The 16,246-nt window shown below is 38.2% G+C and overlaps 1 protein-coding gene and 2 long non-coding RNA genes across 5 annotated transcripts in view; 1 reads left to right on the forward strand and 2 right to left on the reverse strand.

Moving 5' to 3' along the window:
- LOC145538998 (uncharacterized) overlaps nucleotides 1–51 on the reverse strand; it is a 35,946-nt gene extending 35,895 nt beyond the window's left edge. Inside the window, exon 1 of the long non-coding RNA XR_014077487.1 lies at nucleotides 4–51. This is a non-coding gene — a long non-coding RNA (uncharacterized LOC145538998). The remainder of the gene's footprint in view (nucleotides 1–3) is intronic.
- USF3 (upstream transcription factor family member 3) overlaps nucleotides 1–16,246 on the forward strand; it is a 47,587-nt gene that overhangs the window by 666 nt on the left and 30,675 nt on the right. The window lies entirely within an intron of this gene.
- The window catches only part of LOC145539000 (uncharacterized), a 36,572-nt gene continuing 27,966 nt past the window's right edge, over nucleotides 7,641–16,246 (reverse strand). Inside the window, exon 2 of the long non-coding RNA XR_014077492.1 lies at nucleotides 7,641–9,218. This is a non-coding gene — a long non-coding RNA (uncharacterized LOC145539000). The remainder of the gene's footprint in view (nucleotides 9,219–16,246) is intronic.

The raw sequence follows: 16,246 nt of genomic DNA on the forward strand, positions 1-16,246 counted from the left end.
CACCTTTTTCTGTTTCCTTCATTCCCTCTTTCCGTGCCTTCCGAATTTCCTTCGGACCCAGTGGTCAGACTCATGTGACTTGCTTTTTAACTCTCACTTCTATGTAGTAGAGTTAGGCTTGCAGGTCTTCTTTTTAGAAGCCTTTCTTTTCCGTTCTGAATTGGAACGGTTCTCCCAAACTCACGGCCCCCTCCCCCGCAACCCTCCCCCCCCCCCAGCCTCCCTGTTACATTGCAGTATGATCCTTCGGATTTATTAACTATAAACCTAAACATAAACCAATGTGTATGATCCCAGCGATAGACTTTAAACTTACGTTCTCATGCAATTTTTACTGCCGATAGTAGATATATTGACCTAACACAACACTAAACAATTGTGGTTAACTAAGTTTGCATAAAAAAAGACAGTTGCTTACTTATTAACAAAGTACAGATTTCTTAAATAAACATTTCTGTGAGTAACATGGATTCTGAAGCATATTTGTACCTTTGCTTTTTCTTAAAAAAACAAGCAAGCAAAAAACTGCTTTTTGAAGGATCAACAGGCTGTCACACACACTAATCACCTTGATGACTTTTTCCTCCTACACAGCACATATATTTAATATAGTACAGAGTAGCTATATGGGATACATTTATTGTTACCCCTTTTTTGTGAAGTACTTTAAAAGTATTTGTTACAAAATAAGCAAAATACCTTGTAATCATTGCACTTCTGAAACCGGGAAAAGTACCTGGACTCAGGAACAGTGTAAAGAAGAACTTACTCTCATATTTTGCTCTAATCTAAGCAGTATGAGTTTTTTTATACACAGGTATTACATTCTCTGTATATTTAAAAGTTTTATAAAATCCAGACAAACTTGCAGCCTAGAACATTCCTTAGTATAAAAGCACCCCATTGTAGCGATTTAAGGGCAGCATAGGATTGAAATAATTACTTAAAATTCTTTTTTTTTTTTTTACTGCTCCACGTGGTATGTGGGATCCTAGTTCCCCAACCCCAACCATGGGGTCAGACCCATGCCCTTTGCAGTGGATGTGTGGAGTCAACCACTGGACCGCCAGGGAAGTCCCCGGAATAATTACTTTCAAAGTTAGTTGTCTGTGGGACATTGTGGAAATAAAATTCTAAAGTTGCAGATTGTGCAATCAGTGAAATAATCAGGTAAGAGAAATTGATGGGTTATTTTTCTATTTGCAGAGTTTAGCATTGTCACCAAGGGAAAAGAAGCTCTAAGAAAACAGAATGTTTATAAGCTTCAACAGGCAGTCAGCTCAAAACTGTAGCTTATAAACAGGGACTGAATCAAACTTGGGTCTTTTTTTTTTTTTAAGATTTATTTATTTATTTTATTTTTTAGCTGTGGTGGGTCTTCATTGCACACAGACTTTCTCTAGTTGTGGCTAGTGGGGGGTTACTCTTTGCTGGGGTGCCTGGGCTTCTCATTGTGGTGGCTTCTCTTGTTGCAGAGCATGGGCTCTAGGGTGTGAGAACTTCCATAGCTGTGGTGCATTGGCTTAGTTGCTCCGAGGCATGGGGGGGTCTTCCCGGACCAGAGATCAAACCTATGTTCCCTGCATTGGCAGGTGGATTCTTAACCCCTGGACCACCAGGGAAGCTTCCATACTTGGGTCTTAACCATATCTGTCATGCCTTAGCTTTCTACCCTCTGACCCAGTGGTTCTCAGTCTGGACTGCATAGTAGAATCATTTTATGTGCTTTTACATTTTAATACCCAGGCTGCTTGTGTCAGAGATTCTCTTACTTTTGATATGGGGTGAACCTCAGCCATAGGTGTAGTCTTTAAAGCTCCCCAGGTGTTTCCATTTAGCAATAAGGGTTGAGAATGACTATGTGTCTAAAAAATGTCCAATCTAATAAACTTGTGTTCTAGGCTTTTCTAAATCAGGCCTGCACTCACCTATCCAGCTTTCCCCCCACTGCTTCCCAACATGAGCCTCCTTGTGGTCCCGCACATCAGCAGTTCAGATCCTGGCTTTTGTTAGTGATGTTGGTCTTTCTCAGCATATGGATGCCCCCGCTGTGCTCTCTCTCCCAATGATCGTAGTTCTAACTCTACTTTAATGAAGGTTTTCCTGGACAGCTCTCTCTAACTCTTTAGTGATTGTCTCCCTTTGAACTTTTCATCCACATATTGTTTAAGAGACTCCCTTTATGCTTATATCATCTGGTAGTTTAACTTCTTACTTCTTTTGTGTTTATGTTTCATTGTTCTTAAACTTGATGGCAAGGAGTGTTTTATTGTTTGCTCTTCTACAACAGTTTGCTTTGAGTCAGATTGATTTGCTTTGAAACCTCCCCAACACTGCTTGCAGCTGTAGTTTCAGGTTTGATTCCATTCTGGATGTTTCTGTGTTGGTAGCTTCCTCACACCTTAACTCACATCAGAATTCATGTATGTCAGTTTCTTCCATGTCTTTTCCTGACTTCTTCAGTAAGTTGATTATTTTCTCTTCTGTGGTCCCAATAAACAGCTTGTACTTATTTCTCTGTTAACACTAATCACATTGCCACTGAGTATGTGTTTATCCACCTTCCCTATGAGCCTGCTACCCCTGGAGCATCCACATTGAGGGCTCCAGGAGGTACAATTCACACTGTATTCTTGCATACCATTGCAACATGGTGGAGATAGAACCCCACCAACATAGCAACTGTGTTCTCTCATCTTTGTACTTTTGGGACCTAACATAGCACTAATTATTAGTAGGCATTCAAAAAATGTTTGTTAAATGAGTAAATGACTATTATGTTATATATTATGTGAAGATAACCTTATGCATCTTTAGCATAGGTTGATTTGGCATTAATTGATTTCACCATTAAATATTCTTTATGTCCTATACTACTATTATGGATTTGTTAAGGATTAGTGGAATTTAAGTAATTGTGGTTATGATGGATCCCTTAAACATGTAATCTTCCTTGCAATATGCATGGAGATATATACCTTGAGTCTTTTACTCTGAACTCTGGAAGTTGACTCTTGTTATCCATAAAATATTTGTGTAATGCTGAGAGAAAAGCTGTTAACTTCCAATTAGATAATTTTTCTTTTTCTCATTAAGTTTTCCATATGGGTACAATTGCACTACTTCAGAAGGCCAGATCTTTTAATTAGATCAGTAGGGGATGATAAGTTGTTCCTATTAATGTGCTAATACTATGTTTTTAATTCAGTTCATGAAGTATTTATTGAGTGTTTACCATGTGCCCAATACTCTTAGGTATTAAAGAGAATACAAAAGTAGTTAATGGTGTGGACTCAGCTTTTAAGAAGTTTTTAGACTTATTGGGAGGATTGGGGAACATCATATCAAATAAGGGACTGAACACAATATTCATTAGCTAATTTAAAATAAGTACTCAAAGTTGATGTTGCAGTGATGAATACCATGGAAAATTAAGAGAAAGACCAGATATTCTTTTAATAGACATCACCCCCATACTGAGTACTAATTGTTGAGGATACGAATGTGGAAGCTTTGGTTTCTACCATTTAGAAGTTTATAATCTACTGGGAATACCCAATAAGGATATAGAGTGTATTTCCTCTTAAGACTTTCTGGAGTGACGGGTACAAAGGCATGGAAATGAGAGAGGGCTTTTCTTGATTAAAGAGCTGCAAGTAGATTGTTGTGGTGGAAAAGTGGTATGTTAAAGGGCATGGACTTTGGGGTCAGACACGTGTGGTTTGCAAACTTTTATTCCTAGAGATCTGAGCCCTCACAGACCTTGTCTGTGTAATGTGGCAGTAGTGTGGTAACTTCACTGCTAGTGTTAGTAAAAAGAGGTACCCCCAGGTTCGCTCAATTCCCACCTGTGCTCCTTGTGACTTCCCTTTTGTCTATTAGCTGGCTGCATGAGGAGCCTCAAACAGTCTTCCCTCCAAATTAATGAAGCCATTATTGGGTCCCTTGGCAAAAACATTCTCCTCTTAGCTACAATAATTTCTTGAACAGCAGACATCCATAGTGAAGGGGGCAGGGAGAAGAAATTTGTAGTGTAACCATGAGAGGTACCACTTCTGCCTCTACTTCAGTTGCAGGATAAATTTCTGTTTGGTTGTGAACAACAGAAATTGCCTTTGGCTAAGTTAAGCGGAAAAGGGGGATTTATGGATAAATACTGGGTAAGCGCATAGAAGTGGAAGAAAAGTCAAATAATGAAGCCTTGGGAAGACCAGAGAAAGCAGCTTCTAGGATCACATGGGTCTATGGGGCTAACTCAACCTCAGCCAGTTTTCTTCCTTGTGCAGTCTTGTTGGTCAGCCCCATGCCCATCTCAGGAGTGAACCCACATTTTATTCATATCAGATCTCAGGAGTGAGACAGAGAAGCTCTCCAAAGGACAAGTGAGGTGGTATTGCCAGAAGGCCCCAAACAAGACATTTCCTACAGAGTTCATAGGATTTGGCCGTGTGGAAATCATGATGTGTGAGCTTGATGTAAACAGTTTTTGGAATAAAAGCCAGATAACAGGGAATTGAAGAGTGAATAGCAAGTGAGGAAGAAAAGACCCTGAGTATAAACTGCTTGTTCAAGGAGCCTGATGGTGAGGAGGGAGAAAAGAATAGGAATACCTAGAATCTGTGGCAAGGTCAGAAAGATAAAAAAGAATTTTAAAAACTTTTAAATGGGAAAGAATGAATGTATTTTAATGTAAAAGCACTAGTAAAGAAGGAGAGATTAATAATAAATGAAAGTTAAGATATATTTTTGTAACAAGATTGCTAAGAAGTGGGAGTGATAGAGTCTAGAATAAAGGTAGAAGGTTAAGTGTTAGCTGGAAATATTAGGGAAGGTTTTATAGAAGAAGACAGATTTCACTGGGCTTTAAAGAGTTAATCGGATTTGGATAAGCAGAGTAAAATGAAGAGGTTATGCCGGTGGGAAAATAGTATAAACTTAGCAAAAAGTAAACTAACTGGTAAGGAGCACAGGAAAGAACCTATGTGAAGTGGGGAGGAGGGAAGAGTTGGTGATGTGATCAGCTGTATAATAACCCTGCTTCTCTGTGGCGTGTACTAGGAGATGTGGATGAGCGAGATGGGCCAGAAAAGACGGCAGTGTGAAGTAGGGTCAGGAAAGGCAGGACCCAAGAGTTTGGATTTGATGCAGTAGATGTGGGGAAATGGTACTGTAGACTCTGCAGCAGGAGAGGCAAAGGATGGGTTACAGTGCAATGGAAAGATAACAGAGACACTGGAGTATAAAACCATTGAAGGATAGGGAAAAGACTGGGAGCAAAAGACTATTAATAAAGTCCCAGACCTGTGTAAAACGGAGACTACTCTAAGGTGGTGGTAACAAACATTAGGAGATGACCATTGTGAAACAAATTGATAGGATTCAGTGAGAAGATTGGAGAAGGAAATGGCAACCCACTCCAGTGTTCTTGCCTGGAGAATCCCAGGGACAGTGGAGCCTGGTGGGCTGCCGTCTGTGGGGTCGCACAGAGTTGGACATGACTGAAGCGACTTAGCAGCAGCAGCAGCAGTGAGAAGATCTGAAGGTCATTTTGGGGTTTAAAGCCAAGTTAAAATTTTGGTGGTGTTGATAAAATGGAGATTGGAAGTAGTTCTCTTACAAGGCAAGGCCATTTTGACATGTTGCAAACAGACTCTGGTTTATTGCTTCGAAATGAATTGTTCTGAAGAGTGCTTTGCCTAACCAAAGATTTGGAATAAGATCAGCATTGAAATGTTAGCTGTATTGTAAAAACATAGCAGCTTTTATACAGAAAGAAATTGAAACTTTGTAGGGAAAAAGCAAATAGGAAAAAACATTCATCCTTGGAAGTCAAAATGAGAGAAAGACAGGATTCATGTTAGACAAAGATGATGCATAATTGGAGAGAGGAAGACAGCATGGGAGAGAGAATTTCAAGCAAAAGGAGAGATCAGCAACCTCATATACTGCAGAGAGGAGAAGGCCTCTGGCTTGCTGAAAAATAGTCCCTGACCTCTAAGAAAGTAGTTTTGATTGGCAGGAGCAGTCAGAAGGCATACCACCATGGAGTTTAGAAGAGATTGGCCAGTGAAAGAAAGCCGAGTAGTTTCATAGAAATAGGAGGAGAGAAACAGAATGATAAATAGAAAAAGCAGTAAATGCTTGTTGGATATGAAGAAGCAAGAGAGAAATGGTTAAGGAGGGACTATAGTGCTAAAGAGGAAAGAAGTATAGAATCTCTCTCCACAGATGATGGAGTTAGCTTTAGGATGCTCTGGTAAGCTGAACAGACAGATGTATAGATCGAGGTCTGTTATGATAAATGTAGGATCTAGTTAAGGAACTTGAACCAGATGACCTTTATCTTCCCAGTGAATTAGGGGGAAAATGGAAGAAAGGCAATTAAGGTGTCTTGAGCTCTTGCTATGTACCAGATACTTTACTTGATCCATTCCAGGTATCATCATGTAAACTCTTAACAGTTCTTTGAGGGATTCATGATAATCTGCCAGTTTTAAATTTGCAGGTGCTAAGATTTCAATGAATACTAATTTTTACATATTTAAATATTTATTTATTTGGCTTCGCTGGATCATAGTTGTGGCATGTGGTATCTTTAGTTGCAGCATACAAACTCCTAGTTTTGGCTTATGGGCTCCAGTTCCCTGACCAGGGATCGAACCCAGGCCCCCTGCATTGGGAGCATGGAGTCTTACGCACTGGGCCACCAGGGAAGTCTTACATTTTTCTCTCTTTTTTTTTTTGGCTGCACCACAAGGCACGTGGGATCTTAGTTACCCCACCAGGGATCCAACCTGTGCCCCCTGCAGTGGAAGGACGAAGTCTTAACCACTGGACCAAGGAAGTGCCTTGAATACTTATTTTTAAAACCAAATAGCTAGTGAATGTCAACTTTGAGATATGATCCTTGGTCTGATATCAAAGGGTAGTCTCATTACCCTCTACCATTCATTCATTAATGTGAGGTGAAGAGTATCGGGGCCTTGACAGCTTCTGTGTTACTGATTACATTGGCTGTGTCTCAGAAGCATTTGAGGGGCTTTAAAAAGTTCCTGTACTTTACCCCTGTCACTCATTCCTTTATCAGCTTACTCCTTGATTATCCACTATATTAGTCAGGGTTCTCCAGAGAAACAATAGGATATATGTCACAAGATGAGTCTGGAGCATCTTATAGTGCCAAAAGATAGGGAAGTACTACAAAGCAGAAGAGGGGCAAGGGGAAGGGCATGTAAAAAGAACACTGGAGTGCCCAATGGCCAAAGCTTGAACAATTTGACAAAAATAATTATAGCATTAAATTTTGACTCAAAGAATAAAATAAATATCCTGAGTTCATAATGATACAAGTAAATGATTGAATAAATAATTGAGAGGAGACAAATCTCCTTCATAGAAGAATTCTGTAAAATGTGTATTTAGATATGTCTTCTCCAAGAGATAGAGATTTATTCCCCTCCCTTTGAGTGTGGACTCGACCTAGTAGTATTCACTTTCAACCAATAGAGAATATGAAGGGAAATATAGTAGCATTACTGTGACTACTTGAATAATATTAACAAGAAATTTGAGGAGGACAATTGGTGGGGATGACTACTACTTTTACAACTTAAATTCTTCAGAATGATTTGAGTAGTCTAATATAAAGGATGTTTTATTGTATAATGAAAAAAAAACCTAGTTAAGTAACACCAAGGATAAGAAAATGGGAGAATAAGAACACATCCTTATTAGTGTTGAAAAGCTGGGAAAGTTGTCATCTAAGGATCAGAAACATTGAGGACTTTATGAAAAATGAAAAGCACATAGGAACAGTTTGATGATAAAATCATACAGCATTGAGAAGTCTGCAAACCAGTATAGACTTGAAGGGGAAAAGCTAGAAAAGTGAGTTTTCCAACACAATTCTGGAAGACTCCGAAGCTCAGAGACTGAAAAGTTGAGGTTGCTTGTCTTAGCCCATGTTGGTTGCTTTAACAACATACCATAGACTGGATGACTTACAAACAACAGAAACTTATTTCTCACAGTGCTGGAGGCTGGGAGTCCAGATCAGGGTGCAACATGGTTGGATTCTGGTGAAGGCCTTTTTCCAGGTTGCAGACTGCCTTCTTCTTGCTGCAGCCTCACAAGGTGGAAGGGGCAAGCAAGTTCTCTGGGCCTTCTTTCATAAGGGCACCAGTCTCATTCATGAGGGCTCTGCCCTCCTGACTTAATCATCTTCTAAAGGTCGCACATCTTAATGACATCACCTTAGGGATTAGGAGGTCAACATATGAATTGGGATGGGGGGGTGCAAATATTCAGATGATAATAGTGGTCAAAAGATAATTAATTACTAGATTTTGGAACTGTATTAGGACTAATTAGAATACCTAATAACAATGTTTACTCCTGGGCTAACCTACTAGAACTTATTTATATAAATTAGGTGTATCTCCATTGTGCTTGAGGGCCAGAGAGAGAATCAGGGTTATATCTCAGAGAACTTCTAATTGCCACTGTGAATGTGGGGCTCCTTTCTTCACAATTTACCCATCTAGCTGCTCCCTCCATCTCTGCATGACACTCTTGACAGGCAGAACTCTCATTTTCAGCATACATGTTTATGATGCAGAGAAGAGTGATATTCACACATATTAAAGCAGTGGTTCTAAGAGGTGGATGACCATTAAAATCACCTAGGTCATTTTTTAATTTAAAGGTGATTTCTACAGTGCATCCAGAGATGAGAACCACTTTGCTGGGGAAACCAACTTTAGCAATCAGTTCAGTTAACTGAGACTCACTAAATATTTAAGGAAAATCAAGAGGGTGAAAGAGGAACACCAAACTGAACAAACAGAGGAATCAATTTTGGGGGAAACAAATTGAACATAATAGATAATATTTGTTATTTAAAAATGTCCTCAAAGATTTTAGGGAATACAGTTTCCATAAAATAGAAATGCTGCTAAGTCACTTCAGTCATGTCCCACTCTGTGGGACCCCATAGACGGCAGCCCACCAGGCTCCCCCGTCCCTGGGATTCTCCAGGCAAGAACACTGGAGTGGGTTGCCATTTCCTTCTCCAATGCATGAAAGTTAAAAGTGAAAGTGAAGTCACTCAGTCGAGTCCGACTCTTCGCGACCCGATGGACTGCAGCCTACCAGGCTCCTCCGTTCGTGGGCTTTTCCAGGCAGGAGTACTGGAGTGGGGTGCCATTGCCTTCGGGGCGCTATAAAAGAGAAATAAGAACAAGAAAGTTTTTGGAAGTTGAAAACGTATTTTCTGTGATAAAAAATTTAATAGCACATTGAATAGCAGCATGGTTGTAATAGATTGACTAAATTAATGAACTGGAAGATCAGACCCAAGGAGTTCTTCTGAAATATGGTACAAAAGAACAAAGAAGAAAATTGTAAGTTGTTAGACATGAAATACATATCTAGAAGGAGAACTAACACCTTACGCTAAAATTCTGCACAATTTCAGTAAGTCTTTGTCAGAGGGGAGATGGTGGACATTTGGTGGGTAAGAATTAGAGTATTTACAACTTCTGTATTGATAGAAGAGACTATAGATACTGTTTTTTAATATGAAGAAAATATATTTAAATTCAGTACTAGTTTATCTTAAGTTATTGATATGTGATTCCTCTGCTGTTAGCTTTATTCTCTCAGCTTTGCTTTTCTTTGTGTGTTAATTTCATCCTCAGACTGGCTTCCCTCTTTTGGAAGATGTCTGCAAGTGCAGTATTTGAAATCACATCCTTTTTCTTTACAGTGGAAGGAGTGAGAGTATAACTACCTGCTTCATCAAACAAAAGTCCTGAGCTTTGCTTTGATTGGATCAATTGGAGACCATTAGAGTCAGAAAAAAAATATTTGCCAAGACCTGCCAAGGTCTACTACTGAAGTGCGATGACTGGGTTGGGGAGGGGTAGATTGGGGAGGTGAAAATCGAGGAAGTTCATGAAATGAAGAGGAGAAAATGTATAACAAGTGTCCATACAGTATGTTTCTTAAAATTGTTAAAGGTATTTATGAATAGAATAGATATAAAAGGAAAGACGATATTGAGGAAAATAAAGAAAAACAAAAAATCAGCCAAGGAAAAGTAAAAAGATAGTGGAGGAGGGAAGAGAAAAAAAGCAAAATATTGTAGCAATGCAATACATTCTCTCTTTTTTTTAAAGGCTCTTAAATTGTATAGAGACAAATCTTCGGATTTGTGTTATTTCAGACAAATACAAACAAAATAATGCAGAAAAATTAAAATAATATAAACACATACATACTCCAGGCAAATGTTGAATGGAAGAAAATGCATAATAATTTGTTATCAGACAAAGTTTAATTCCACACAACAAACATTTAATTGAAAATAATTGATAAAACTTTATATACCTAAGGAGCTAAAAATACATACTTTTCTTAAATACTCATCTAACACGTAACAAAAATATGTCATGTAACAGGGCTACACAGGAAATCTCAAATTCTGAAAATTAAAAATTAGTTATTGCCAGTTGTAATGTGAGGAAACAGACAGAGACACACACACACACACATACACACACACACATACACACACACACATACACTCTCTCACTTAACAAAAGGGGAACCAAAAAAGAAGAAATATAACTACTTGGAAAGCTTTTTACTTTAACTCAGTTTGAAGAGGGTATAAAAGTTGAAATTATAAGGAAGGAAAATTCCAGATAATAAAAAGAAGCAAATTCTGGAAAAATAAATATAAATTATTCATAACATGTGAAATGATATTCAACCTCACTAGTCCTCAAGGAGATGAAGGTTAAGCAATGATAATATTTTTTGTTGCTTTGGACTTAAAAACTTAAAAGATGTTGATTGTAGCCTTTTTTTGTCAGCATTGTTTTTAATAGCAAACCAAGTGAAACAAAACCCAGAAATAAAAAAGGAAGAGGGATAAAGAGTATTAATCAATGGGTAACAGCTAAATAAATGATGGCTCATCCATGCTACACAATGCTATGCAGGTATTAAAAAGAGTAAGTTAAATTAAAAAGATGTCCATAATGTATTTCTAAATTAAAGCATATTTCAGAGTGACATAGAACATGATTAAATTTTTATAAAAATTTTTTGTGCATGTTATAAGATATATATGTAAATGTACACCTGTAGAAAGATCAAGAAAATTGATGTCAAATTGATTACCATTTGGGAGAGGGTAGAATGAATAGGTTGTACTGGGGACTTTAATTTTCTTCCTTGGAAAAAGGGATGTGGTTAGGGGTAATTTTTTTGGTTTTTTGTTTTTCAGTATAGCAAAGAGTCAGACCTGACTGAGCGACTAACACCTGACTTGGATAGCATTTTTTAAAATTATTTAAAATTTAACTGAAACTATATAAACTATTTAGGAATTAGTAAGTTGAAAATACTACATACCAAAATTTACAGGCTATGGACAAAGTTGTACCTTGAGGAGATATTATAGTCTTAAATGCATTTATTAGAAAGATAAAAATTAATTCATAATGCATACATGTGGCAAAAATTAAAATTGCATATGAAGATATCCCATGTACCCTGCTTCCCATTTCCCCTGTGCAGTCCTTCCAGAGAAATTCTGTGCATCATTTACTAGCTGTGCATCATTTACATGTTCTTCTCTGTATCCCAAAGGATACATATATACAAGTTGATTTATAAAATACATACATACATTAATTAATTACTTTGCTAGGGCTGCCATAACAGAATACATAGGCTGAAGGGCTTAAATAAGAAATATTAATTTTCTTGAAGTTCCTGAGGCTCAAAGTCCAGGATCAAGGTATCAGCAAGTTTACCTTTTTCCGAAGCCTCTTCTTGGCTTGGAGATGGTTGCTTTCCCTCTGTGTCCTCACATGGTCAACTCTATGTCTGTGTGGTCTGTGTTCTAATTTCCTTGTCTTGTGAGGACACCAGTCATCTTGGATGAGGGTCTACCCTAACGACCCCATTTTAACTTAACTACCTCTTTCAAGGTCCTGTTTTCAAATACAGTCACATTCTGAAGTATTGGCCATTAGGACTTCAACATGTGAATCTGGGGGAGATATAATACAGCACATACAAATACATAAATTTATATATTTGACTTTCAGTACATATAACTGCATTGTATGGATGAAACTAGGTTGAACCACCTGCAGTTTCTAGAGGCAGAAAGTATGAAATATGGGCAATTTCAGGTGGTTCTGCATGATCCTGTGACATATTTAATCAGTCTCCTTTTGATGAGCCTTTCCTTGTCTTTTGCTACTTGAATATTCTTGAATAAATATCTGCTGGCACATACATGAATATACTTATAGGTTAATTTCTAGGAGTTGTTGCATTAAAGAGTTATGTGTTTCTGTGAACCAGGTGTGGGTCCATATTATGTCAGGAGGGAGTTGGTCTGGGCACTGAGCCATAAGCCTTCCTGACAGGACAAGGGCACCTCAGCGAAAGAGATGGGAGCTGTAAGAACAGAGACAGAAGTTGGGGGGTGAGGAGAGTGCAAGAGATGGTGTGATGGGAGGCATTACTCACAATAAAGGAACTGTACTGATGTATTCCCAGGGGATTGTTTTGTAACTAGAAATGACTAGACAATTTTTATTATGTAGTTGTGACCAGTAAAGTCATGGCATCTGCCCTAATTTTTATCCAAGGAGTAGGAACACCCACCAGAGGAGATTTGAACTGGGACTGGAAGGTATTTTATACTGCTTGCATTTTATGTGTCCTTCTCATTTAGTTTAACAGTTACTAATATGTGCATAAGTATTTGCTTGGAGATGGGTCACAAAGAGTCGGACATGACTGAGCAACTTTCACTCACTCACATAGGAAAAATATTTGGAATTGATATTATCAGGTTGTTTAAAGTATAAGGGCATTGGTACTTTATATACATACATCTGTGCTGTTTAAAATTTTACAAAGAGCAAGAATTATTTTTTACAACTGAATTAAAAAGAATCCTGAAAGCATGAAGTTCTCTGAATTTAATTATGGTACAGTTTCTGAGCCAGAAGTTTTTGTAGTTTGTATGGGCAAGAGCAAGGAAAAGGTCTAAAAAATGCCAAACTGTTTACAGTGGGTATTCCTGAAGAGTGTAGTTGTAGAGCTAAGTAACATTTTCATTTAACTTTATATATTTCTAGACTCTTCAAAAATGATTTTTAAAATAATACTGTATTGAATATTTGGAAACTGCTAAGAGAGTAGATGTTAAAAGTTCTCATCACAGGAAAAAAATTTTGTGATTGTGTGTGGTGATGAATGTTAATTAGACTTGTAGTGAGCATCTTGTAATACATACAAGTATCAAATCATTATGTTGTATGTCTGAAATTAAAGTAATGTTATATGTCAATTATATCTCAATAAAAAATTATTTTTTTATACAAACAGGTTACAAGTGTAGCTTAAAAATAAAACAATAAAAACTATGCTGAGCAAATTACTATACTCTTGGCTTATTTCTTTTTCTTGAAGTATTGTTTCACTCAACTGCACAGTGAAAGCAGGACTTCATTATTTCATATTCTTATATATGTCATAGCATCTCAAGGTTGGCATTTATGAGACCTCCGTGACTGATGGCACACAGCATGATGTTGAGGAGGAAGGAGCCAACAAACATTGTTAAAGGATGTAATATTTCTTTAATGGCAAAGGAAATTAGAACTTCTGATAACAGTTACACAAAGCAGAAGACGACACAGCACATTCATAAACAGCTCCTCAAGTTCCCACTGAGATGGAAAGCAGCTGCTGCAGCCACATGCATAGAAGAAGGATTCTTTTGCACATGAAAAGCACCTCTGTGCTATTTTTGTACTATTAATACAGATTTAAAGACTTAATGAATTGAACCAGGTAGACTATGTAGGAATTTCTTAACCTAAAATGCTGGACATGATAAATACAAATAATAGCTCATCTAGCAAAGTGCAGAGGGCAAAGATGCCTCAAGGGATGAATAAGATGGTAGAGTACATATATCCAAGATATTGAATGTAAATGCTGTAACCACAGTTTTGAACCACATGGAAAAATGCCCACCTTAAGTGAAAAACAGAACAGAACTTTGCCCATGGCCTAACAGTTTAATGGCCATGACCTAACCCAGGATTTATGCTTAATTGTGTTGTGATTCCGTGGATCGTATTCAGTAGTGTGAGTCATTTTGATTGGAGAAGACTATGGATTTATTAGAGATCTCATATAAAGAAATGGAACATATTTTAAAACTGCATATCAATGTACCCACTCGTTAAAACATTTTAAGTAACTGGAAAATGTTTAGGAATGTATTACATGGTAGCAGAACAGAAGTAAACACAGAGATTGAAAAGATTTTTCTCAACTCATGGACAAATAATGTTCATGCAGTGTGCCATAAAATATTTTCAATTCAGTTCAGTTTAGTCACTCAGTTGTGTCTGACTCTTTGTGACCCCATGAATCGCAGCATGCCAGGCCTCCCTGTCCATCCCCAGCTCCCGGAGTTTACCCAAACTCATGTCCATCGAGTCAGTGATGCCATCCAACCATCTCATCCTCTGTCGTCCTCTTCTCCTCCTGCCCCCAATCCTTCCCAGCATTAGGGTCTTTTCCAATGAGTCAACTCTTCGCATGAGGTGGCCAAAGTATTGGAGTTTCAGCTTCAACATCAGTCCTTCCAATGAACACCCAGGACTGATCTCCTTTAGGATGGACTGGTTGGATCTTCTTGCAGTCCAAGGGCCTCTCAAGAGTCTTCTCCAACACCACAGTTCAAAAGCATCAATTCTTCGGCACTCAGCTTTCTTCACAGTCCAACTCTCATATCCATACATGACCACTGGAAAAACCATAGCCTTGACTAGACAGACCTTTGTTGGCAAAGTAATGTCTCTGCTTTTAAATATGCTATCTAGGTTGGTCATAACCTTCCTTCCAAGGAGTAAGTGTCTTTTATTTTCATGGCTGCAATCACCATCAGCAGTGATTTTGGAGTCCCAAAAAATAAAGTCTGACACTGTTTCCACTGTTTCCCCATCTATTTCCCATGAAGTGATGGGACCAGATGCCATGATCTTAGTTTTCTGAACGTTGAGCTTTAAGCCAACTTTTTCACTCTCCTCTTTCACTTTCATCAAGAGGCTCTTTAGTTCTTCTTCAATTTCTGCCAGAAGGGTGGTGTCATCTGCATATCTGAGGTTATTGATATTTCTCCCAGCAATCTTGATTCCTTACAACATTTCTCATGATGTACTCTGCATATAACTTAAATAAGCAGGGTGACAATATACAGCCTTGACATACTCCTTTTCCTATTTGGAACCAGTCTGTTGTTCCATGTCCAGTTCTAACTATTGCTTCCTGACCTGCATACAGGTTTCTCAAGAGACAGGTCAGAAGGTCTGGTATTCCCATCTCTTGCAGAATTTTCACAGTTTATTGTGATCCACACAGTCAAAGGCTTTGGCATAGTCAATAAAGCAGAAAGAGATGTTTTTCTGGAACTCTCTTGCTTTTTCGATAATCCAGTGGATGTTGGCAATTTGATCTCTGGTTCCTCTGCCTTTTCTAAAACCAGCTTGAACATCTGGAAGTTCATGGTTCATGTATTGCTGAAGCCTGGCTTGGAGAATTTTGAGCATTACTTTACTAGCGTGTGAGATGAGTGCAATTGTGTGGTAGTTTGAGCATTCTTTGGTATTGCCTTTCTTTGGGATTGGAACGAAAACTGACCTTTTCCAGTCCTGTGGCCACTGCTGAGTTTTCCAGATTTGCTGGCATATTGAGTGCAGCACTTCCACAGCATCATCTTTGAGGATTTGAAATAGCTCAACTGGAATTCCATCACCTCCACTAGGTTTGTTCGTAGTGATGCTTTGTAAAGCCCACTTGACTTCACATTCCAGGACATCTGGCTTTAGGTGAGTGATTACACCATCGTGATTATCTGGGTCGTGAAGATCTTTTTTGTACAGTTCTTCTGTGTATTCTTGCCACCTCTTCTTAATATCTTCTGCTTCTGTTAGGTCCATACCATTTCTGTGCTTTATTGAGCCCATCTTTGCATAAAATGTTCCCTTGGTATCTCTAATTTCCTTGAAGAGATCTCTAGTCTTTCCCATTCTATTGTTTTCCTCTATTTCTTTGCATTGATTGCTGAAAAAGGCTTTCTTATCTTTCCTACAGTACTTTGTTTTAACTACAGTCACTGTGATGTACATTAGGTCTTCAG

Source organism: Giraffa tippelskirchi, chromosome 2, assembly GCF_054371585.1.
Source record: "Giraffa tippelskirchi isolate mGirTip1 chromosome 2, T2T-mGirTip1v1.2.pri, whole genome shotgun sequence".
In the NCBI taxonomy this organism is placed as follows: Eukaryota; Metazoa; Chordata; class Mammalia; order Artiodactyla; family Giraffidae; genus Giraffa; species Giraffa tippelskirchi.